This window comes from Giraffa tippelskirchi, chromosome 3, assembly GCF_054371585.1.
Source record: "Giraffa tippelskirchi isolate mGirTip1 chromosome 3, T2T-mGirTip1v1.2.pri, whole genome shotgun sequence".
In the NCBI taxonomy this organism is placed as follows: Eukaryota; Metazoa; Chordata; class Mammalia; order Artiodactyla; family Giraffidae; genus Giraffa; species Giraffa tippelskirchi.
Window position 1 is genome coordinate 171,352,896 of NC_137277.1, and position 27,101 is coordinate 171,379,996.

Sequence of the window (27,101 nt, forward strand, 5' to 3'; positions counted from 1 at the left end):
TTCTTCCTGAGGCCCACCCTCCCAGCTCGAACAAATCCCCCTCTTCCTCCCTCCTTCCCCTCTCAGCAGAAGCCCGGTTCCTTTGGAGACACCCTCCCCTGCGCCAGGGGTGACCCCCGGGGACCCCGGTTGTCTGAGACGCTACCACCCGGCCAGACGGGGGAGGCTCCGCCCCGCCCTGCCCCGCCCGTGCGGAACAGGCTCCCGCAGGCAGCTGCGTTCGCGTGCACTGCCTTTTTTTTTGCTTTCTGGAAGGCACGCATTGTTTTCGATGGAGGCGGCCTTTCTCTGACCTCCGAAATTCCTCCCTTTTCCTTCCCCCGCCCGGGACTTGGGATGGCCCCGCGGACGCCCCCGGCCGGCTTTCGGGTCCCCGGCGGCGTGTTGGGGAGGCTGTGCCCCAGCTTGCGCTCAGCTGCGAGCATTTGCTAAGCCGGCAGCTTCCAGACGGCGCAGTGAACACTTTCCTGCGCGTGTTCCCATCTCTTGTTTACAGCTGCGATTATAAGCAATCTGGGCCCCCTCTTATCATCGTGTCAGGCAGTGATATGTCGTTTGTAAATATTATTCAAAGGAAATAATTTGCGAAGGCAAAGAATTACAAGCACAGAGTATATGGACCGTGAGGTTTGTCCTACTGTGTTTACCAGGGGAAGAAAGGCGGCTGGAACGTGGGGGAAATTATGAGGGGAGGGGGACTCCGAGGGATTCAGATTTTGCGACAGTGACATAACTAATTAAACTTAATGTTGCTTAAAAGCTTTTGCTCTGTTTCTGAAATTGCTCGAAAGTATGCATTATTTAAAAAAAAAAAAGATGATGTAGAAAGGGGAGGGAGGACTCGGAGTGACTGAATACAACTCATTGTGCTGGCTCAAAAAACGTCAAACTGCAGTGGAAAGAAATACAGCATTGCAGACTGGTGTGCTGAGGCCCCAGTGAGGGAAGTTGGATCTGCTAAGTGGAAAATTCCTGCGGAGGACGTGTTTCCATTTCCAATGGGAAGAAAGAGGGTGTTGTTGGAAGCTGGCAATTCTTTGGAAAATACAGAAAACACAGGGAAGATGACAAAATGACCTCACTGAACTCTGAGAAATTAAGCAAACAGATTGTTTCAGCCAACATACCACGTTCTTATAGTGCCTGTCCTTGAATAACAAGGCTGAGTTACACGTTCACTTAGAGGCTGAATCCCAACTCTCCCTGCCTGGTCCCCCAGGCCTCCTGAGAGGAAAGAGATGATATTTTGGGTACTGGTGAGGGTAGAGGTGCAGGACTGAGGAGCCTGTATGTGAGGACATGTGTGCTCAGGCACATGCTCACTTTGCAGGCTGAATACTAAAATGATGGTGGCATCTTGAGGATTTCAGTTTAGGTTCCATTTCTTTTTTCCAACAGAGAGAATCTCAGCACCCAAGGGGAGTCCATTGAATTTTACTAGTCAGGGCTGGTCTCTGTAAGAAGTTAATGGGGTTTCTTCAAAGGATAACTTGGATTGGATCAGGAAGCGCTGGTAGTTAAGGGAGCAGAGGCAAGAGGGAACACATTTAAGAAGTGATGTGAAGGCATCTTCCTATACCTGTCACTAGAATTATATTTTGTCTCATCTAAACCTATCCTGGTAGAGGAAAACGGAGGCAAGTCAGAAGTCATCATTTCGATTGTTTTGCACAGCTTCTGTTAGAATGAAAGGGGAAAGAAATGCATGGAAAGTTCTATGTGCACACACACAAAGCAGTCCAAATGATCTTCATTTGCTATGCTGATCCTTGCTCTATCAGACTTACAACATACTGACAGCCTGAAAAAACTTGTTTTGCTTTTATGGCTGTGGGATATGTTGTGGGAGGGGGGTGTTGGGTGATACTTTTAATACAATCCCCGACCATAATAATCTGAGAATTAACTGACTTTTGAATTATATTGAAAAATATTGATGACAACTCTGTGATTTTTAAGCTAATTTACTTATTTATTTTAATTATTACCCATAGCATGTGGAATCTTCTTGAGCAGAGATAGAACCCATGTCCCCTGCATTGGCAGGCAGATTCTTATCCACTGTACCACCAAAGAAGTCCTTAAGTTATTTTAATTAAAAATCACAGATTACTAAATGTATATGGTCAAATTTTACCTGCTGACAAACCTAAAGAATAAATCAGTATTTCTTGTATAATTCAAGTACTGTATCTCCTTGCATTTCAAGTTTACTTGGGTATGTAAATGGCAAGTACCATTTAATTCAGGGGCAGTTATTAAGCTATATCTGATTGCTAAAGTAATGCTGATAATTGATGGACAAAAATGATATGTTAGTTAATACAATTAAATGTAGGTGTTCTTGTCCTTTCAAACAGTCCAATTTGTCTTTAAGAAAGTTCAAAGAGCTCTATTGAGATATAATGCATAGGCCATAAAATTCACTTTTTAACTATTCATTCAATGGTTCTTAATATATTTAGAGTTGTACAACTGTTGTTTACAATTTTATTTTAAAAACACTTCCATCACTCTAAAAAGAAATATTGCAATCATTTACAATCATTGTTCATTCCCACTTCTGCCGTAAATGAATGCGGTCTAGTTTCTGCCTTTGTACGTTTACCATTTAGGGACATATTATATAAATGGGATGGATTGTACAGTGTGTGTGTGCTCTCACTGAGCATAATATTTTTGAGGTCCATCATGTAGTTCCTTTTTAGTGACCTAGTATTTCATTGTACAAATATACCACACTTTGTTTATCCATCAGTAATGGACATAAGAGTTGATTACACTTCTGGGCTACCGTGAATAGTGCTACCGTGCATCTTTATATACAAGTCTCTGTGTGTACATATGCTTTTTTTTCTTTTTGGTAGATACCTAAGTGTGATATTATTGGATCATCTAGTAAATCTATGCTTAACTTTGAAAGAGTAGCCAAACAGTTGTTTTTTTTTTTTTTAAATGGCTGTATAATTTTACTTTCTTACCAATAACGTATGAGAGTTTCAATTGCTCCAAATCTTAACCAACACTTTTCATTGTCTATCCTTTTTATTGGAGCCATTCTGATGGGTGAAAAATAGAATTGTATCATGGTTTTGGTTAGTATTTCCTAATGACCAGTGATGTATGTCTTTACATCTGTTTTTAGACTCTTGTGCATCTTTTTGGAAGAAATGTGGTTTAAATCATTTGTTCATTTTTTAATTGGATTATTTTCTTTTTATTATTGACTTGTAGCAGTTTTTCTTATATTCTGCAATGAGCCTCTTATTAGAATTATGAGTTGAGAGTACTTTTCCCAGTCTGTAGGTTGTTTTGTCACTTTCTTAATGGTGTCTTTTGAAGCACAAACATTTTTATTCTGATTAAATTCAATTTTCCAATTGTTTTTGTTTTACCACTTGTGCTTTTGTTGTCATACCTAATGTTCTTACTATTTTACTATTCCTATCTTTTTAGGGAAGAAAGACCTGAGATCTTTCAATATTTTAGATTCAACTGAACATATAAAATGAACTTGATGTTGCAAGATTTTAAGACTACCTGATTGCTTGACCTTGATAAGCCTTATATGCATTTCTTTAGTCAACATTAAGTAAGGTCACAGCTGAATTATTTAGTGTCCAAGACAAAGAGGCAAATATCTAAAATTTTAAAAATTTTAAAAAATTTCAGCAATGCACCCACTTTTATTCTTTCATTTACTTCTCTGTATTTGAAAGTGGATTTCTTGGATTTAATAGAAACAGAGAAGTAAAATTATAAGGCACTCTTTAATCCTTTTTTAAAGATAAAAATGGAAATTTTTAATTTACTAAACTAATGCAGTTTATTTTAAATTTAATGTTTTTCTCAATTTCAAGTCACATTTGCATTATTAGAATGAAAAAGTGTCTCTTTATGTTTTAATATTCATTCTTGGGACTTCTCTGACAGTCCTCCCCTTCCAATGCAGGGGTGTGTGTTCAATCCCTGATCATGGAGCTAAGATTCCACATGCCTTGAGGCCAAAAAAACTTCTCCCAAACTTAAAACAGAAGCAATATTGTAACAAGTTCAATTAAGCCTTTAAAAACAAGCAAATTATATAAAATAAAATCCACTCTTCAGTGTTGTTCCAGACAAATTGTCTGCAGAAGCAAATGAACCTAACGTTATCTACGCAATATGCATTTTTTAATAACCTCCTATGTGCCTATCACTCTACCAAAATAGATAACTCAGCTACATTGGTCCTGATGATTTATCCTTTAAAACATTTTGCAAATTCAAATATAAGTGACTTGGATTTGAGGGCAAAGTCACTGACCCACCTTTACAATCTGAAGATTTCTGATAATGGGTCCTCTTTGAGTTCCAGAACGCCTGAGTCACTTAACAGTTTTTGAAGTTCCAAGTATATTTTAAAAGTGACAGAGCTGTGAAATTGTAGTATATATAAAATATACATTAACACTTTTTAACACATATAATGTAATATGCATATTCAGTCATAGGATAAATTTCAGTATTATAAAAATTATTACCTTATGGTGTGCTGCATTTATGGGGTGTCACAAGGAGTTCATCAAGGCTGTATATTGTCACCCTGCAAATTTAACTTATATGCAGAGTACATCATGCGAAATGCTGGGCTGGATGAAGCACAAGCTGGAATAAAGATTGCCAGGAGAAATATCAATAACCTCAGATATGCAGATGATGCCACCCTTATGGCAGAAAGTGAAGAAGAACTAAAGAGCCTCTTGATGAAAGTGAAAGAGGAGAGTGTAAAAGTAGGCTTAAAACTCAGCATTCAGAAATCTAAGATCATGGCATTAGGTACCATCACTTCATGGGAAATAGATGGGGAAACGATGGAAATAGTGACAGACTTTATTTTGAGGGGGGGCCCCAAAATCACTGCAGATCGTGACTGCAGCTATGAAACTTAAAGACTCTTGCTCTTTGTAAGAAAAGCTATGATCAACCTAGGTAGCATATTAAAAAAGCAGAGACTTTTCTTTACCAACAAAGGTCCGTCTAGTCAAAGTTATGTTAAAGTTTTTTCCAGTAGTCATGTATGGATGTGAGAGTTGGACTATAAAGAAAGCTGAGCGCTGAAGAATTGATACCTTTGAACTGTGGTGTTGGAGAAGACTCTTGAGAGTCCCTTGGACTGCAAGGAGATCCAACCAGTCCATCCTAAAGCAAATCAGTTCTGAATATTCATTGAAAGGACTGATGCTGAAGCTGAAACTCCAATACTTTGGCCACCTGATGCGAAGAACTGACTCACTGAAAAAGACCCTGATGCTGGGAAAGATTGAAGGTGGGAGGAGAAGGGGATGACAGAGGATGAGATGGTTAGATGGTATTACTGACTTGATGGACATGAGTTTGAGCAAGCTCGGGGAGTTGGTGGTGGACAGTGAAGCCTGGCATGCTGCAGTCCATGGGGTTGCAAAGAGTCAGACATGACTGAGGGACTGAACTGAACTGAACATTTAGTGTATTTTACTTAGCTTTAGAGACAAAAGCTTTAAGGTGATGATGAACATATTTCAAACTGGGAGAAAGTCTAGAAATGTGTAAAGCTTTATTTGAAGTCAACGTCAAAAGTCTAAATTTGAACTCATTTACCATTCCCTTGCCCCATCTGAAAATACACTTTGTCAGAAGATTGTCCTCATCTTTTCCATTAAATACTGCCACTTGTGTGGGTGCCCATGTTCTGATATGACTCTAAGGGGAGGCTGATCTTTTCTCCACCTGGAATGAAAGTTACAACATTGATAGTAGATGATATTGTACACCAGAATCCATGTCACTTGTAGTAGGCGATAGTGAAGATATTGCTGCAATCTTATACTATGTTAATGAAGTTTTATTTCTCCTTTAAATCATTGAACATCTATATCCTTCTGCTTCCCAGAGACACCCTTGTGGATTATAACCTGAGAGTCTGAAAGGGTTGTTAAGAGACTTAACAGGAAAATGGGTTCTGTACAGGGAAGGTCTGGATGAAAGATGATGTCAGACTTAGCTAGACCATGGAGTTTACTTAAGGGAGTTCCAGATAGGAAGAATAGCAGGGGGAAGCTCATCCTTTCCAGCACCTGGGGATTGGAAGAAAGAAGCATACGGTTCTACTCCTACCCTCAACAACCCTCTAATTGCTTGATAGGGACAAATCTAAAGAAGACAGTGACTTTAGTAAAACCCAGACAAGTTGGGAGCAGGTTTATGGGAGGATTCCAAAATCATTATAGTTTTTCTTCTTTCCATATTTTGATCTCTGGGAGACTGAGCTATCTGGGAGTTTGAGAGGTGCCCCATACCTATTTGGGGGCCTGCTGAATAATGGTTGACCCCATTGGGCAGCAGGGTTGATAAAAGGAGGCCCTGATGTTTAGCAAGATCTAGTTGCCTTCAATTCCTGTTTAGAATAGACAGGGTCCCCTCTGTAGCTCAAAACTTCTCCAGACTGACTCCTAGAAGCTTGTACAATAGTATGGAGTAAATAAACAGCTGCTGTATTTTACATTGCTGGGCTTGGATGGATGAAGCCATTTGTGCTTCCAAAAACAAAAAACACATTGCAGATTCGGGGTTAGCAGAGAGTGGAAAAAAAAGAACAAAAAAGAAAAAGAAAGCTCAAACAAAACTTTTTCTGCTGGAGGGTGGAAGCAGAAGGAGAATTCAGATTGATTCTGAGTAACGCCAGTGGAAGCTTATTGTTGTTGTTTAGTCACTGTGTCATGTCCGACTCTTTTGCCACCCCCATGGACTGTAGTCCACCAGGCTCCTCTGTCAATGGGATTTCCAGGCAAGGATACTGGAGTTAGTTGCCGTTTCCTTCCCTAGGGGATCTTTGAGATGCAGGGATCAAACCCATGTCTCCTGCATTGAAGGTGGATTCTTTACCTCTGAGCCACCAGGGAAGCATAGATAGGAACTAAGTTTCCAGTTAATTTGAGTTGGTTGGGTTGAGAAGAAAGCAGCTAGCTACAAGAACAAGACACAGAGAGTCAATCATTTGTTCTGTGGAAAGACTCCAACTTGAAAGTATTTCTAAGAATGTTTCCTTTGGGTATCTGACGCTACAGAGTTCCTTATAAGATATGCAGACCAAGCTTCTGGTTGGCAGCACCATAACTTGTGGTGTAAAAATGTTTGATTAAGAAAGGGTTGCTTTTAAAGGCACTGAATGCAATGATTCAAAATATAGACCACCATTAACTCAATCCTGGGTGTGCATTGGAGGGACTGATGCTGAAGCTGAAACTCCAATGCTTTGGCCACCTCATGCAAAGAGTTGACTCATTGGAAAAGACTCTAATGCTGGGTAGGATTGGGGGCAGGAGGAGAAGGGGACGACAGAGGAGGAGATGGTTGGATGGCATCACCGACTCGATGGACATGGGTTTGGGTAGACTCCGGGAGTTGGTGATGGACAGAGAGGCCTGGCGTGCTGCAATTCATGGAGTCGCAAAGAGTCGGACACGACTGAGCGACTGAACTGAACTGAACTCCTCAGATTTAAGTCTTCATAAAGAGTCAGACACAATTTAGGGAATAAACCACCAACACATTTTAGACTACCAAGCATAGTATTGGATCTGTGTCCAAAAGGGCTCTGCTTTAATCTGTTTTTGCTTTGTGTTGTTTTGTTGGTTTTATTTGTTTGTTTTACTTTGTTTTCTATTTTGGAATCACACTTTGAGGAAAGTGCTTATCCATCCATCAGAAACATCTATTTTGTTTTTGGCTGTGCTGGGCTGCATGCTGGATCTTAGTTCCATTCCCTGACCAGAGATGAATCTTGGGCTCTGTGTAGGGGAAGCACAGTCCTAACCACTGAATGAGCAGGGAATTCCCCGCTCTCTTCTACTAGATATTATAAAGTTTTACAATTCGCCAGAAGACTGAGGGCTTCCCAGGTGGTGTTAGTGGTAAAGAACCTACCTGCCAGTGCAGGAGACATAATATACATGGGTTCGATCCTTCGGTCAGGAAGATCCCCTGGGGATGTAGGAGGGCAGGTAGACCTACTGCAACATTCTTGCCTGGAGAATCCCATGGACGGAGAGGAGCCTCACAGGCTACAGTCCATAGGGTCGCACAGAGTCAGACACAACTGAAGTGACTTAGTACACATACACACACACACACACACACACACACACACACACACACACACGAACGCACAGAAGACTGAACTGCTTTTATATGACATTAAATCAGGAAACAATTGTACAAATTCATATTAAAATTGTTAAGTCTCAAGGGTCTAAAGTTTATTTATTTGGACAAAACAGCTAAAATTTCAGCAGAATGACAAACGCTGTATTGTTTTGTAAATAGATTGGGCATTTTACATGACACACAAAACAATGGATATGATTATAGCATAGGTCAAAGTATGACTGTGACCCTGACATATATAACAACATCTTCTCTGATGGATGGACAAGTATTTTCCTCAATGTGTGATACCAAGAACTGCTTTTCTATGTGAAATCAACTGTAAAATATTTTTATTACATACACTCTGTTCTATGACATAATCAATTCTTCTCACAGCCTTTACAGATCTATTCATTGAGCTAGGGTTAATCAATCATAGCCTTTGTGCTGGAATGTTAATTATAGTTTTTCTTTATGGCTCTGGGAGATATCTTAAGTTATCTATGAAAATCCCATCTTCGACAAAGGGGGATTTGATGTCACTGTGTTGATGAGATTTATACAAGTAAAACAAAATCCTTTATTGCCAATATCAGACACCTATGACTCAATAAGAACCTTTGGGGTGGAGAATGGGGGAATTCTCTGGTTTCTGTAAAAAACTCCCAAAAGCTTAAGACCAAACACTTACTCCTCAGAGTTGATGTCGACTTCAATCTCTCCATCAGTACTTTGGGAAAATTATAGCTATCATTAAAAACAAACAAATAAAAGCACAAAGCTTGGCATTTGGGAAGTTGAGAAGAAATAAACCCAATTATTCCTTATATAAGTTTTAAACCCTCCGTGTAACAAGAACTCACTTGTCTGTTTTACCCCTGCCCTTGAGGGTAGTGAGAAGCCACCAGAATTCTTCAGTGCAATGTCTAGCCCCAGGGCATTGCCACTCCAGTGTCTGAGTCCTGAGGTGGAGACTCCCTAGACATATGACTGTGGTGAATTAAATGCTCCAGTGCTTTCTCGTCAGCAAAAATCTTCTTAAATGAAAGTACTTCACTTTCCAACATTTGACTTTATGTGCTGTAACTAACAGAGGTGATAATAAATCTCCCTATATTAAATCTGATCATGAAGGGGTAGACGGAAGAAGAATTAAAGCTACTGTATCATGAATTTAGATTTTTAAAAGCTGTAATATATTAAGTATAATTGTTATTACCATACAAACTCATGTTCTTAAATGGTAAGGAAATTTCGATTTCACCAATAAGAGAATTTGTCAAAGTGAAAAACACTTGTAGTATTATTAATGTGTTGTGTGTTAGTCACTTGGTTGTGTCTGACTCTTTGTGACCCCATGGACTGTAGCCCACCAGGATCCTCTTCCATGGGATTCTTCAGTCAAGAATACTGGCGTGGATTGCCATTTCCTTCTCTAGGGGATCTTTCTGACCAAGGGTTTGAACCCAGGTTTCCTGCATTGCAGGCAGATTCTTTACCATCTGAGCTAGGGAATTATAGGGAAGTCCCTATAATTTTAATGTGTTAAAATTATTTAAAATACATGTATGTTATAGATGTATATATTGTATTTTAGATAATTTAAATATAATATATACATATATATTAATATCTTATTTTATATGCAATATTATATATATCTTGTATATATGTATTGTTACTGTTTAGTCATTAAGTCATATCTGACTTTTTTGTGACCCCCATGGACTGTAGCCCGCCAGACTCCTCTGTCCATGGGGTTCTCCCAGCAAGAATACTAAAGGGGGTTACCATTTCCTACTCCAGGGGATATTTCTGACCCAGGGATTAAATCCACGTGTCCTGTATTAGCACGTGGATTCTTTACCACTGAGCCACTTGGGAAGCCCTGTATATATGTACAGACTGATAGTTAGACATAAGAGCTTGGTAAATTTCATGATTTAGTGCTTAAAATTTTGATTAAATATGATTTGGTTAAAAGAGAATGACACTATTCATGTCTGTGTTTGAAACTAAAAATTATATAAACTAAACTTAAAACCAGTACTGGCATCTTTGTGTTATTGTGATTTGCTTGTTGTGCTTCACAGGTACTGTATTTTTTACAAATTGAAGGTCTGTGGCAACTCTGCATCAAGCAGATCTATTGATGCCATTTTTCAACACTATTTGCCCACTTTGTGTCTCTGTCAGGTTCTGGTAACTCTCCCAGTATTTCAGACTTATTCATTGCTTTTACATTTGTTATGGTGGTCTGTGACCAGTACTCTTTGATGTTACTACTGCAACTTGCTGAAGGCTCAGATGGTGGCTAGCATATTTTAACAAAAAAATATTTTTAAAATAAAGAATGTACATTTTTAGACATAATAGTATTGCACACTTAGTAGACTACAGTATAATACAAACATGACTTTTACGTGTACTGGGAAACTAAGAACTTCATGTGATTCACTTTATTGCAACATTTTACTGTGGTAGCCTGGGATTGAACTTGTGATATCTCCAAGGTTTGCCTGTACATTTTAATTTTTTTAATAGCACTTTGTAGTCTCAAGAAAAGTTTAGCTTTGGGATACAGGATTCCCTTGCTATCTGAAAGTAGAGTGTTCTATGAAACATTTCATAAACCAGAATGGCTTAAATCAAGCAGTTACAGATCCTGAATGCTATTTTTGCTTTTTCCTTTTTTTTTTTTTTGTAAAAATGAAACAACTCTTTAGATTTCTTTCAATTAGCCAAAACAGGTACTAATATAGTTCTTTCATAAAAATGCAGTGGCATAAAGCAAATTTTCAAACAGCAGAGTATACCTGTTGTAATAAAAAGATACAGGCTAAGGAGTCTTTAAGAAATGTAGAACCAAGGAAAGGAAAGTTCCTAAAATACAGCTTAGGCAAAGGTCTAAGGAGAAAATGATATCTTCTTCAGTAAAAGATTCATTTTTCAATCTAACCGTAAGTAATACGCTTGGGAATTTTGTGATAAATTCTTCTTAGATTTCAAAAAGTGATTAAAAATATAAAACTATAAAAATTATTGCTAACTTTAAGTACATAAGTTTCTCTTTAATGGTTTAGTTAAGCCAAAGTTATTTGACATTAAAAAAATCATATGACATTAAAAAAACCCAATTATTTCTTAATTCATTGTAGTTAAAGGAAATATTGGTGAAATGAAACTATTTTAGATAATTTTGAAAGTGAGCCTTCCAAGATTTTCCATAAAATCAAACTTGAGAAGCACTGTCACTCTCCTCTTTTTTGTTACCAACAATTGAAAGTTTTCCAGAAACTTTAGATCTTGGTGCTGTGAGAATGCTTGTGATTGCAAATTAAGTCAACTGAAATCAAACTCATGCATTAGGTGAGACAGTGTGAATGTCTGCAGAGCAGCATGATTTGAGTGCAAACCTTGGTAGAATGCAGTTGTAATCACCACTTGAGATACCCTACCTCTGTACCCATAGCCACTTTTGATCTCAGCTGTAGCTGGCCCAGACATTGACCATCGATTCAGACACTTATGCTCACAGCCTTGACTGCATTATCATTCTGGTTTTCCGTCCAAGAGTTTCTTAGCAGCTGCAAAAGCCCATTGGCCCACTGCAGGCCTTCAGTTGGAAATGCAGAGGAATAAATAACCTCAGGACAGCCCACTCTCAACCAAGGGAGCCTGACAGGTGGTGGAGAGGAGTCTCTTGCTTCCCATTATTCTGCATTCAATTCTTGCAAACTTCTCTAGAGAACTGAATCATTTTGCCCACAGCAGTAATGTCTAGAGCACAGTCTTCTATTGGCTTCCCTCTTTGATTTTCTCTGCTTCCTTACTTCCTCTTCCTGGGATCAGCTCTCAGATAAACTACCTTCACCCAAGTCCTCATCTCAGGGTTTGCTTTCTGGGGAACCCAAACCAAGAGACATAGCTCTTTACTGCACCTCATTTCAGTGATTCCATAAAAATAAGGAAAAGACAGATGTAATGGTTGTTGGCTTTTGGCTGGCGGCCAATTTGCCTCATTTCAATCTGCATGAAAATTGTTCTAGGAAAAGGCAAAAGGTATTTCAAAAAACCTCCAAAGCTTCTTGTTTATTTCCTTAACACTGATTATTTCAGCGTCTTCACATTATTTGCATTCAATGTACAACTTTTGCATCTTGCTTCATTGCTGGTTTACATGTGCTTCAAACGTTGAAGAACAGTGTCAGTCACTCAGTCGTGCCTGACTCTTTGTGACCCTACAAGACTGTAGGCTTCCAGGCTTCTCTGTCCATGGGATTCTCTAGGCAAGAATACTGGAGTAGGTAGCCATGCCCTCCTCCAGGCGATCTTCCCGACCCAGCGATTGAGCCCAGGTCTCCCACACTGCAGGCAGATTCTTTCCTGTCTGAGCCAAGAGAGAAGCTCCATTAAAAAGCAGAGGAAATATAATTAGTATCAAGTAGTGACAACAATCACAGTGTACTGCATACAAACTTATGTGCTGAGTTCACTGAGTTAAATAATAGGAAAATTGACATTTAAATAATATCTTCAGTGGGTAGTTTGTATATTTGTTTGAATGTTTAGTGATATTTACCAGAGATTCTAGGTGGGCTAAGGGCAAGTTATTTTTCCAATTAAAAAGAATGGAATACAAGCTGTAGTGCTCTGAATTTTTTCTATCCAACACATTTTAAGAATAGATCAGATATGAATAAAAAAGATTCCTATAATGCTCACTACCTCTTATTACTGGACACTATCAATGTTTACCCCAAACACACTAGTGACAATGTTTCAGCCACAGTGATTTAGATAAACATACAACAAACACCTAGCAAAATTTAACACTTTTGTGTTTCTTCAGCAATTTTTATCAGACCTGGAATGAAGGAAAATGTGACAAATGATAAACCAACCTTATTAGACAGAAATTAAATGGAAGACAAAGCAATTGTGCAGTTATATATTTAAAATGTATCCTATATAGAATATAGGCAAGAAAGTGAAAGTGTTAGTCGCTCAGTCATGTGGGACTCTTTGTGACCCCATGAACTGTAGCCCACCAGGCTCCTCTGTCTATGGAATTCTACAGACAAGAACACTGGAGTGGGTTGCCATTCCTTTCTCCAGGGGATCTTCCCAACCCAGGGATTGAACCTGAGTCTCCTGCATTGCAGGCAGATTCTTTTATCGTCTGAGCCACCAGGGAAGCCCTCTGTACATAGAACATATATATTCATGTAATACATAATATAGAATAAAACATGTATATAGAATAAAACATAATATAGAATAAAACATGCAAAAATATATATGTACATAGAATATATACCTTTACATTATACATAATATAGAATAAATGATGCTAAAATGAAATAGGATAAAATATATAATTGCAGTTGCAAATATAGAACTATATATTATCATACTTCTAAGAATAGAGGGTTAAACATTATTTTTAATTTGCCTTTCTATCTTTGCAAATATTTAAGAATGATAGAAGTATGTATGCGATATCACTTGGTTAACGGATTTTGATATCCAAATAAAAATACAAGTACTCACCTCACTGCGTATATTTGCATAATTTTAAGTATTTTGAATATGTATAAAAAAGAACTATCATACACATATACATACGCATGCTAGCATGCATTATGAGAGAGTGAGAGAGATTTTTCTGTCCCTATACATTTTGAATGAAAATGACTCAAGTTTCTTTTGGCTTCATGTTATTTGAGAAAATATTTTGAAAGAATGTCTTAAATATTTTGTAGAATTTAATTATGAAAATATTTTAAGTCAAGTTCGATCAAATTGCTACTTTGGAGCACTTAGATGTATACAATTTCCAAAAAAATGCAATGACCTCAGAAATTGTTTATAGCCACTTAAAGCAGAGGAAATCTCAGAACAATAAGTCCCTCCCATCTCCCATGCTCCTTAAACTACCTTGTAAAACAGCATGATCTGATCTATCACACACATTCAGTCTCCTAATGGTCTTGGCAACTCAAATTCATTTATTATTAATTTTTGATGAAATATTTAAATGATCTGCTTCTGTGCATGTTGGAGAAAAATAATGTATAATTGGGGCTTCTTTTTAATTAAAGAAACTTAAAAAAAATAAAATCAACCTCCATTTGATTTTGAATTGTCCTTAACTTCTTCAGGAGGAAGACACAGAACTGAGTTTAGCTAGAGTGTGGTTGGCTTGTGAGCCAGGGCTTCTGGCAGCCACAAGATCCCTGCTCTGCTGGAAACCCTACCACAGAGCAGCTATGGCAAGAATTAAGAGGACATCAAAACCTCAAACAAGCTACACTCTGGTGGGTTTGGGGAGAAACAAGACACTTAAACATTCTTGGTATGGTTTCCTTGGAAACATCCATAACAGCAACTCTGTAATACCATGGGTTTCTGTTTTCTTAACCCTTCAGGGCATCAACTGAAGGAAAACTTCCTTCAGGAAATATTTCAACTGACTAGGTGGACTGGAATAAATTACTCTCAATAATGTGTGTCCCTCTGACCTCTTCCCATAGCCTAAGGTGTGGGGGCCAGTGTAGGAGGGCAGTGAAGCAAGAAGAGAAAGGAATGTACGCATTCCAACTTGACTTTCCTGAGAATTTACTTCAGAAAAAAATTGCATGCATTGGGACTGTTTAGAGGTGACTTGTGTGGAAAAGTAATAAATACAACAAACAAAAAACTAAATTACCTGTGGAAATGCCCATAAAATGTATTTAGTAATGGGGAAAATCCTAAACCAAAGAGTTGTATACAATCACATTACCTAAAGTGACAGAAAATAGCTAAAAGGCCTTGAATCAGGTGAATTCACAATGAAAGAAGTGTTTATGAAATTTTTATTGGGCCAATTTTATCTAACTTATAACCCAAAGGAGATAATTCAGAGCAATCATCTCATTCAATTAGCTGAGAAAATTATGCACTTAGCAAAGGTTGGGATGGGAAAAAATATACAAGCATATTGTAGTCATTAAAACTTTTGAAGTGTTCTATAAGGAACAAGATTACTAAAAAGTTTAATTATTTGGTATGTACTAAATAAAATGATTATATTATGATAACTAATAATGACAGTAACAACTATAAGCATAATAACAATAAGAAAACAAGGAAGAAATAGAAGAAATATGTTTCCTCCTAATATAAGGTATTCAAACTTACCAATGAAATATCATTAGTGAGACTTTTTCTTATTTGGATCCTTCATTAAAAATGCGATTGGATCTAGAAACATGAATTAGATTTTTATTAGATTATTACTATTAAGGAATACTGTGGAGCTGAAGTAAATTAAGAAGCATACTACTCAAAAATATAATTGTTAATTCTTTCATCTAAGACTAATATCTTTATTCATCATTATATAATCTATATAATTAAATATCATAAATTTAATTTTAAAATCCTTCTCTATATTGAATAGCTGATATTTTATAATCAGAAGAATCAAAAAATTATATCAAATATAATTTTGATTTAAAGAATTTTAGAAGTAACTGAGTTCAAATTATTTGAGTTTAAAATATATAATTTATAAGTAATTATTTGGAAGGAGTTACAAAATCATAACACTTGTGGTTCCCATGAGATTAGACTGCTAATGGTATTATTAATAATAATAACTAACAATTCTTAATATCAGCAAATTTTTCTATATCTCTAAACTACTCAAAAAGAAACTTACATTTTTAATGAAACAGTTTTCAGATTATTAAAAGATATTGATAGACTATATGATCTATATTATCAGAACATACAAATATTGTACTATTTTAACTATGAACACATAAAAATTGAAAGATATAGACACTCTATATATACCAAAGAATGCTCAAACTACCACACAATTGCACAAACCTCACATGCTAGTAAAGTAATGCTCAAATTTCTCCAAGCCAGGCTTCAACAATACATGAACTGTGAGCTTCCAGATGTTCAAGCTGGTTTTAGAAAAGGCAGAGGAACCAGAGATCAAGTTGCCAACATTCGATGGATCATTGAAAAGCAAGAGAGTTCCAGAAAAGCATCTACTTCTGCTTTATTGACTACGCCAAAGCCTTCGAATGTGTGGATCACAACAAACTGTAGAAAATTTTGTGAGATGGGAATACCAGACCACCTTACCTGCCTCTTGAGAAATCTGTATGCAGGTCAGGAAGCAACAGTTAGAACTGGACATGGAACAACAGACTGGTTCCAAATAGGAAAAGGAGTACATGAAGACTGTATATTGTCACCCTGCTTATTTAACTTATATGCAGAGTACATCATGAGAAATGCTGGACGGGATGAACCACAAGCTGGAATCAAGATTTCTGGGAGAAATATCAATAACCTCAGATATGCAGATGATACCACCCTGATGGCAGAAAGTGAAGAAGAACTAAAGAGCCTCTTGATGAAAGTGAAAGAGGAGAGTGAAAATGTTGGCTTAAAGCTCAACGTTCAGAAAACTAAGATCATGGCATCTGGTCGCATCACTTCATGGCAAATAGATGGGGAAAGAATGGAAACAGTGAGAGACTTTATCTTTGGAGCTTCAAAACCACTGCAGATGGTGACTGCAGCCATGAAAAAAAAAGACACTTACTCCTTGGAAGAAAAGTTATGACCAACCTAGACAGCATATTAAAAAGTAGAGACTTTACTTTGCCATCAAAGATCCATCTAGTCAAGGCTATTGTTTTTCCAGTAGTCATGTATGGATGTGAGAGTTGGACTATAAAGAAAGCTGAGTGCTGAAGAATTGATGCCTTTGAACTGTGCTGTTGGAGAAGACTCTTGAGAGTCCCTTGGACTGCAAGGAGTTCCAACCAATCCATTCTAAAGGAAATCAATCCTGAATATTCATTGGAAGGACTGATGCTGAAGCTGAAACTCCTATAATTTAGCCACCTGATGCGAAGAACTGACCCATTGGAAAAGACAGTGATGCTGAGAAAGATTGCAGGCAGGAGGAGAAGGTGACAGCAGAGGATGAGATGGTTGGATGGCATCACTGACACAATGGACGTGAGTTTGAGTAAACTCTGGGATTTGGTGATGGACAGGGAGGCCTGGTGCGTTGCAGTCGATGGGGTCGCAAAGTGTCGGACATGACCGAGTGACTGAACTGAACTGAACTAAATATACCATAATCCTTAACTTCCTGTTTTATACCTTTAGGCCTAATCAGGCCTGTTAACACAGGAAATGTGACTTTTGTTCACACATAAAGATAACAGACAATGGTTCCACCATCTTATCTGTTTGGAAAAGTAGACCTCATTGCCTCATCCAGTGAGGCCCCAAATATTTTCATTAGTGTCACAGTCAGGCTGCTGAATTAGGAAGGATGCCATCTTAAAGGAAGCCAAAGAAGAAAAGAACACATGTGGAGGGAGAAGTTAGGTACATTTGGTCCCAAAGCTACTAGCTAATGCCGTTCATGTAATTTATTGCTTATTTGATGCATGCACCTAGTTTATTGACTCATTTACAAGTAAAATAGGTAAATCATCCAGTTTCTGAGTGTTTCTTATAATTTCTGATAAAGGATCCGATAAAGTCTAAGAAGGTATCACGGTTTTTATTAACACCTGTTTCCCACCACAGAGACTTCAAGTTCTTCCTGGCATATCTGCATTTTCCCTTCCTGCCTGAAATGAGACTTAAGATACTGGGACAGAGTGAACAAGTAAGGGATGAAACATCTTATTGGATTCTTTGTCCCCTTATAATACAATACCATTTCATGACGTTCACTCTTTTAAACCATTCAATGAATTCTCACTACATGAATGAGAGTTTTCAGATGATTGTCCAGGTGTTAAACCCTATAGTCCAAAAAAACAATTTGAAAGGGAAAGAACATGTGAGAAGGTATAGTGAATCACATTGATAAAATAAGCCTCTTTATTAAAATCAAGTTTGATCAGGAAAGTAATAGCCTACTCTTCTAGGAATCATGGCGATATCTACGTTACCATGTTACAACTGGCTACAGAAAATCTAGATGAGAGAAAACACAATTTTTTCTTCTGGATCTGCCAAGGAGATGTATTTCCTAGGAAGCACCTGAAAATGTTTCAAGATCTGCAAATAATGCCAGTGTGGTGTTTTATCCAAATGATGAACTATATGCCTGAGTCTAGCTAGAGAAGAAAAAGATGGGGAAATTTAGCAAGATAAATAAGACTGATAACCCCAAAACTTAACTTTAAGCAGCTCTGACCCATCAACAAGTAAGAAGCCCTACATAAATTATAGCTCTCTTGGGAAACAATTCAGCATCTAGTTATGCTTGTTGGTTATTGTTACCCTTTTTAAATTTTTTTAAAATTTTCTTCTGTATCACTACCTGTGCTGCTGCTGCTGCTGCTAAGTCGCTTCAGTCGTGTCCGACTCTTTGCGACCCTGTAGACGGCAGCCCACCAGGCTCCGCCATCCCTAGGATTCTCCAGGCAAGAATACTGGAGTGGGTTGCCATTTCCTTCTCCAGTGCATGAAAGGGAAAAGTAAAAGTGAAGTCGCTTAGTCATGTCTGACTCTTAGCGACCCCATGGACTGTAGCCTACCAGGCTCCTCCATCCATGGGATTTTCCAGGCAAGAGTACTAGAGTGGGGTGCCATTGCCTTCTCTGTGCACCCATGCTCAATAAAGATCCTAAAGATCTTGCTCATTCTGTAGTCGAGATCTGCCTGATTTTTGACAGAATTTGAGCATCCTACTTTTGGACCCATCAACTCTTTCCATCTCTGGCCAGGTCAGGTACTTTCTTTACACCAACACAATCATCAGTAGACCTAAACCCTTGCACCTACCCACATAGTCTCTGTCCCTTGAGGCTCAACAGAGATCAGGGATTCTATCCCTTACACAGGATTCTATCCCTTAAACAGAAAGGCTCAACAGAGATCAGGGCACCCATGTTGTGCCATAGTTCATAAAGAAATCTGAAACACACAGAGAAGAAATGGAATATGATGGTGAAAATATATGGTAGAAAGTGGGCTGATATCAGGAAGGAAGAGAGGAGTACAGAGAAGTAAGAATAATCAATGATGAAGCATATTATTGTTTCCAAGGGAAGTTAACAGGTGGATCAACACTCTTAAATCCAGGGCCATGAGAAGAGAAGCAGAGCAGCGGGTGGTAAAGCGAGTGGAAGAAAAACAGTGTCAAAAGCACAACAGCAGAAGAGGGTCCTATATATTAAAAAAAAAAAAGTCTTCTGAATGCAATTCCTACAAAAATGAATCAAAAACAAAGATGAGAGAAACAGGGAACAGAAATGAATGTGGAAGCTGCCATTATACAAAAGACTAGAACTCAGGGAGCAGTCTGAGAAGTGTCAGATTTCTCTTTGTATTAGTTATATAATTTTTCCAATAACAGGACTTCTTTCCAGAGAGAAGGCCATCATTTATGTCTTAATTTGATAAATATGGCCAAAAGAATGACCACATATCTCCATCTCTACACAAGGCAAATCTCCCCACTCCCTATCAATGAGAGCCATGTACAAACATTGTCCTGTTGATGACCTTTTTATGTTTAAAATCTTCCATTGTTCACTCCTGCTAAAACAAGTTCATACCCCTATTCCTGGAATTCAAAGTTCTCTGGTATCTGGCCTACAACTCCTTCCAACATTTATTTTCTCTCCTAATTCTACTTTCCACATTTTCTACTCTAGCCAAGCCTAACTGCCAATCATGCCCTATGTATACATTTCTACATGTTCCTCAGCCTTCACCACTCTTCTCTACTATTTCCTGTTCAGTTTTAGGTATCATTCATGGCATGTTTCTAATGCCCTTTTTTTCCATGAAGAAAAGTCCAAGTGTTTCCTGGCTCCCCCTAATTCCCACATAATCTCATATGTATCTCATACATTTTCTCTCTTCTGCCCTTACTAATTGTATGTGTATGTGGGTGGATGGGTAAATTCATAGATCCTAACATTCCCCTCCTACTATTGTAAATAAGAGGTAAAGACGATGTGAAGTGCCTCTGAAGTCACAGAAATCTGTGTTTGAAGCAAGTTTATTAGTTTTCTAGTAGTGACTGAGTAAGGCTCTTTGAATTTATGTCACCTGTTATAGAAGGAGGAGGAGGCAGTAAAGAAAAAAGATAGTAATAACATATTTAGCATTGTTATTGGGAAAATAATAAATTAATATTCTGAGGATGTTCTCAGTTGTGTCCGACTCTTCTGGAACACCATGGACTATAGTCCACCAAGCTCCTCTATCCATGGGATTTCCCAGGCAAGAATACTGGAGCAGGTTGCCATTTCTTTCTCCAGGAGATCTTCCCCACTCAGGGATCAAATCTGCATCTCCTGCATTGGCAGGTGTATAATCTGTGCCACCTGGGAAACCCTTAAGTTAATATCAGTCATGAACAATATCAGCATTATTAATTAGTATAAATGTGACTATTAGAAATGAAGCATTTCAGATTGAGTTTTACACTCCCCTTGATATAAGGTTACAAGTAAAAAGAATATTAAAGAGCAGAGACATTACTTTGTCAACAAAGGTCCGTCTAGTCAAGGCTATGGTTTTTCCAGTAGTCATGTATGGATGTGAGACTTGGACTATAAAGCAAGCTGAGTGCCAGAGAATTGATGCTTTTGAACTGTGGTGTTGGAGAAGACTCTTCAGAGTCCCTTGAGCAGTCCCAGCAGTCCCTTGAGGAGATTCAACCAGTCCATCCTAAAGGAAATCAGTCCTGGGTGTTCATTGGAAGGACTGATGTCGAAGCTGAAACTCCAATATTTGGCCACCGGATGTGAAGAGCTGACTCATTTGAAAAGACCCTGATGCTGGGAAAGATTGAAAGCAGGAGGAGAAGGGGACAACAGAGGATGAGATGGTTGGATGGCATCACTGACTCAATGGACATGAGTTTGAGTAAACTCTGGGAGTTGGTGATGGACAGGGAGGCCTGGCGTGCTGTGGTTCATGGGGTAACAAAGAGTCGGACACGACTGAACAATTGAACTGAACTGATATAAGGTACTATACAATATACTCAGGTCATATTGGCTGAATATGGATTTATCTACTTTGTTTCATTTATAAAAATCAATAGGACAAGAGTTTGCTCAGAATTAAGGGCCTTTTGGATGACATCAGAGAAATGGAACTTGAAAATGATGCATCACTGCGATGCTTCAGACAGGTTCAGACAATTTTAGTAGAAACATTATTGGCTGAAAGGGACATTCTTAAAAAGCAAAGACGCAGTAAAGAAGGTTGCAGAGTAGAGAGTAAAGATAGGTGACAAAAAGTGAACAATTCTAGAAAAACTATCCACAATGAAATGTCCTTAACAGAGAAATTGATCAGTTAGAGCAGGTGTTCATAATATTTGGTTCATGCATGGGCCTGCAGAGTCTATGCACCTCCGGAAATCATGTGCAGTATTTGTAAATGGGAAAGAAGACTTTATTTTCATCAGATTCTCAAAAGGATTTATGGCTCTAAAGAGGAACTCTTTCTCAAGAATGAGCATATCAGAAAGGTCAATTAGAGGTCACACAGAATAAGATAATAAAATTCTGCTTAATGTAGGGGTGTTGTTTGGAATGTTTAACATCAACTCTGAGTGATAGCTAATATGAACCTCCTAAACAGAAAACAAAGGGAATCATGGTCTTATGAATGAAAAACATCTGCCTTTTACCTCTCTTCTGGGAGAGCAAAAATTATTAACCGGGAAGTGTGGAAAGTCATCAGGAGATGAATTAGCTAAAAGACTGAAGCTCACTGGAACAAAAGGAAAACAAATATGTGGAAGAACAAAAATGAAAAATTGTTGTATACGAGAGAAATTAACACGCTGTTGATAGAGAATAGAAAATAGACCTTAAAACGTATGTTAAAAACTTTGACATGAAAACAAACAAAAATCAAATAAACACCTTATAGGGATAAAATAAAACACTGACTCAAAATTATCATATAGATTTACACATATGTATAGAATCTAGAAAGATGAAACTACTGTTTACACATATGTATGGGATCTAGAAAGATGAAACTGTTTGTAGGGTAGGAAGAGAGGTGCAGACAGAGAATGAACATGTGGACACAGGGTTGGGGAAGGGGTAGTGGGACAAATTGAGACAGTAGCACTGACATATATACACTTCCATGTGAAAGACATACTCCCATGTGTATACAGCTAGTGGGAACCAGCTGTATAGCACAAGGAGCTCAGCTTGGTGCTCTGCAGTGACCTAGAGGGGTGGGGTGGAGTGGGTGGGAGGAAGTTTCAAGAGGGAGGGGATATATGTACACATTTAGTTGATTCATATTGTTGTACAACAGAAACAAACACAACTTTGCAAAGCAATTATACTCCAATGAAATATAATGCTATTAACACATTCTTATAAAGCATTACTCATATTACTTCCTTTACCTGTTAGCTTGGGATGGGTTTTATAGGAAGGATCTGTGAATAAATGTAGTCATTTAAAATAACTGACATGACCTTAACTTCTGTTCACATCGATCACTATTTACTGAAACTTTAAAAGAATTATAACTCCATCAAACTAAGTTGTGTGAACCCCTTAGAATTCTTTAGAATATTGGAAACACAAAGTCACTGTGGGTTTGCACAATATTAGCGATATTGACTTATACCACATATTTCCCAAGAAACAAATCTATCTCACTCAGGAATTGGTTGAGAGAAAAATAGAACCTTAAAATTAATCTCAATATCTAGCAATCATATATCAGTTTTCCATACACAAAAAAGAAAGTTTCAGCATTGCAGCCATTCTTATCTTTCAAATATCATGTTTCACTTAAGATAATTCAAGAGTACATAAAGCTTATAAGATCAAAATCCAATATCAATTTTCACAATGTATTTTTAGTTTGAATCAAAGAGATTTAATTAAATCTCATGAAAATTGCTCAATTATCTCTTTGGAAACACTGATTAAATTGCTATTTGTTAAATATCAGTTGCAATTAATCATAACTCTTAAATGTGTAGAACAAGAGCAGTATGGTGAGTCTGTCTATAAAATAGTGTTTCTACAAATGTAGTAGTTTTAAAAGATATGAAGATGTACAAACTTTATTTTTACTGTATAAGTCAAAATCAATTATAAAACAGTGTTATAAATCCAAAACCTTAGGGACTTCTTTGCTAATGTAATATTGGATTCCCGAAATCAAAAGGAAAGTCCATTGAGAAACATTGCTGCCAAATGCTTTGCCTCTGGAAAATCAACTTATATCAGGAATTATAGTTCCAGCGGGATAGAAGTCGAACACTGAGCCCAGAAGTGAAGTGAAGTGTTACTTACTCAGTCCTGTCCGACTCTTTGTGACGCCATGGACTATAGCCTGTCAGTCTCCTCTGTCCATGGGATTCTTCAGGCAAGAATACTGGAATGGGTTGCCCTTTCCTCCTCCAGCAGATCTCCAGGAATCGAACCCAGGTTTTCTGCATTGTAGGCAGATTCTTTACTGCCTGAGCTACAGGGGAAGCCCAACTGAGCCCAGAACCAACTACATAATTTTCAAGGCCTAGTGTAAAATGAAAATACGGAGCCCCTTGTTCAAAAATTATTATGAATTTTGAGTTGGAGACAACAGAATATTAATAAACCTAATTCAGGGCACTGTGACTGGGTAGGCTGCATGACTATGAAGTGGGTCCTGCTGTGGACCATCTTCATAAACCTAGTCAGAGTTATCTAGAATCAGATAACATGATCCTTTATATGGTATTTTAGGCATCAAAGGAAAATTCAAATTTTCATTATAAAAGAACTTAAGTACTACTTTGATGGGGGCTTCCCAAGGGACTCAGTGGTAAAGAATCCTCCTGCTGATGTCAGAGATCTGGGTTCAATCCCTGGGTTGAGAAGATCCCCTGGAGATGGAAATGACAACCCACTCCAATATTCTTGCCTGTAGAATTTAATGGACAGAAGAGTCTGGCAGGCTACAGTCCACAGTGTCGCAGAGTCCAACATGACTTAGCGACTAAACAACAACAAACAACTATTTTAATTAAAGATTTAATAACTGAGGTATAATCTGTTTGTATGTGTGTTATGGGAGAATCATGCATCTACACACATATATTTAGGTGGCCTAGAAGTAAAACAGAAGACATTATGGGAATATTCATGAGTTCTTGGCAGCAATATGTAAAATTTTCCAACTAAAAACAACACTTTCCTAAGTCGAGCCCAGGTCATATATAAAAGAAGTACTTAGGAAGAGAGAGCTCTGCAGAAACAAGTCTTACAAAGCTTTGACTGCAAGATGATATAACATATAAATATTGGACCCAAAGTGTCCATGGTAGAACTCTAGGTAGAATTTGAAATCAGAGATTCAAAGAATGTTTTTAAAAAACATGAAAGAAATTGTCAAATCTGACTGTGAAGAGTTAATAAAAAATCACTGTACTACCTGGTATTTAAGTCATTTTCATAAGGGGTTAAGTTTTAATAGACAAGTGACCTCATTTCAAAGTAAAATTCCATAGGCATATATTCATCAACACACATGCATACACATGCATGTATTATAATTTAAGTGGCCACAGCCAAGGCAGTTACCATCTGTTGAGGTGTACATTTGTTGGAAGGTGAAATTTGGGGTTATAAATAAAGTTTTGGAACATCACATCTGCAATCACGAAAGTAAATATAAAAATGACAAAATCCCCTTGAATCAGAATGAATACAAATGACCCCTACAATATTTTTTTTTACTTAAGATATGAGCCCCTTTCATCCGAATCACCAACTCTTATTGTACAGAATTATCCATCTAACATGGATTTGGCTGACTTTAAAGTTTATTACCTGGATACATCTTCATTTCTTCCACATTTTAGAAATCAGAGTATCAAGGAAAACCTTGAAGTAGCTGCAGGAATTTCTTACAACATGCCACTTCCCTCCACCATAGTCTATATTTTCCTGATTTAAAGTGTAAGCCGGGTTTAAGGAATGCTCATACTTATATGAAGATAAGTAATGATAACTTGCATTTTTTAACACTTACCACATTATACCAGGAACTGTACTAAATATACTCTATGCATGATACTTTCAATCTTTAAAATATTTCTGAGATAGTACTGGTAAGATCTCTATTTTACAAATAAGGAAACAAGTTTAGAGGGATTACTAAATCTGCCCCAAATCTCATAGCTAGTACAGAATTTAGGGATCAGATTTGGCTGTAATACAGCCTGACTGACTTAAACAGGCACTGACTTAAACAAATGAGGGTTTGCTTTTTTCCCCTACAGAGAGGAGTCTGGAAGCAAGTGTTTGCAATTCATCAGCAAGTTCATGAATCTGGCTATTAACTTGAATGTTTTCATCAACAAGAGGTCAAAAAGGAAAGCGACAAGAACACATATTTTCACACTTAATTCAAACTTTCTCAGGTGGTTGAGAAACAGTGAGACTATCAAATATACAGGATGTTACCCATATCAAATGTATATGATGACCAATTTTGTGATGGTCAGAAAAGATTGTTTTGTTTTCCTTTCTAAAAAAAATCTTGGGCAGTTAGTGGAGTGCTACAAGTTTACTCTCCATGCAAACATCTGCCCCTCATCCTAAAACATAAGCTTCAGTGAAGCCATTCAGAGAGCTTGAGATGGATCCCGGGAGTTAGGAGGTGTATAGTAGACAAAGCCTTTAAGGACTTTAAAGGCAAGAATTCTCCTAGAAAATGACCACTTGAATATCATCAGTGCTGGCAGTCCCATGGAGAGCTCTGTTGAGCTCAGCTGAATCATTCAGGAATCCTACCTGAGCTAGAGATCACAGGCCCAATGAGCTTTGCACCTTACTCCTAAAGCCACACACAAATATTTTATTTTACTACTCTAATGCCAGGAATGCCTGATCCAGAAGAATGAGTGTGCTCAATAACATGAACACTACGGCAAAATTGCACTAAGTTTTAAAATCCTTCCTTTGGCTCCTATGCACATTCCTGTATATGCATGCACACATGCACATGAACATACAAACACACACATTCATCCACATTGACAGTTCTGACAATTGATCGTATCCGTGAGGAGAAAGCTCTACTTCCCTAGTAGCTCAAATGGTAAAGAATCTGTCTGTAGTGCAAGAGACCCAGGTTCAATCCCTGCATCAGGAGGATCACCTGGAGAAGGGAATGGCAACCCACTCCAGAATTTTTGCCTGGAGAAGTTCATGGATAGAGGAGCCTGGCGGGCTACAGTCCATTGGGTCACAAAGAGTCGGACATGACTAAGCTACTAAAATGTATGAAGAGAAAACAGACCTGTGCTTTTCCAAAGAATGATTTTAACTGTATTTCAAATAGCAACAGAACACTAAAAGTCAAGTCAGATTGATTCAGTTCAGTTCAGTTCAGTCGCACAGTCACGTTCGACTTTGCGACCCCATGAGCTGCAGCACACCAGGCCTCCTTGTCCAACACCAATTCCCAGAGCCCACCCAAACTCATGTCCGTTGAGTGGGTGATGCCATCCAACCATCTCATCCTCTGTCGTCCCCTTCTTCTCCTGCCCCCAATCCTTCCCAGCATCAGGGTCTTTTCAAATGAGTCAGCTCTTCCCATCAGGTGGCCAAAGTATTGGAGCCTCAGCTTCAACATCAGTCCTTCCAATCAACACCCAGGACTGATATCCTTTAGGATGGACTGGTTGGATCTCCTTGCAGTCCAAGGGACTCTCGAGAGTCTTCTCCAAAAACACAGTTCAAAAGCATCAATTCTTTGGCACTCAGCTTGGTTTATAGTCCAACTCTCACATCCATTCATGACTACTGGAAAAACCATAGCCTTGACTAGACGGACCTTTGTCAGCAAAGTAATGTCTCTGCTTTTTAATATGCCATCTAGGTTGGTAATAAGTTTCC

At 38.0% G+C, this 27,101-nt stretch overlaps 1 non-coding gene across 1 annotated transcript; it reads right to left on the reverse strand.

Moving 5' to 3' along the window:
• Positions 1-21,306: 21,306 nt before the first annotated feature.
• LOC145544033 (small nucleolar RNA SNORD91 family) lies at positions 21,307-21,400 on the reverse strand. The gene has a single exon (XR_014081258.1). It is a non-coding gene; the product is annotated as a small nucleolar RNA SNORD91 family (small nucleolar RNA).
• Between the last annotated feature and the right edge of the window lie 5,701 nt (positions 21,401-27,101).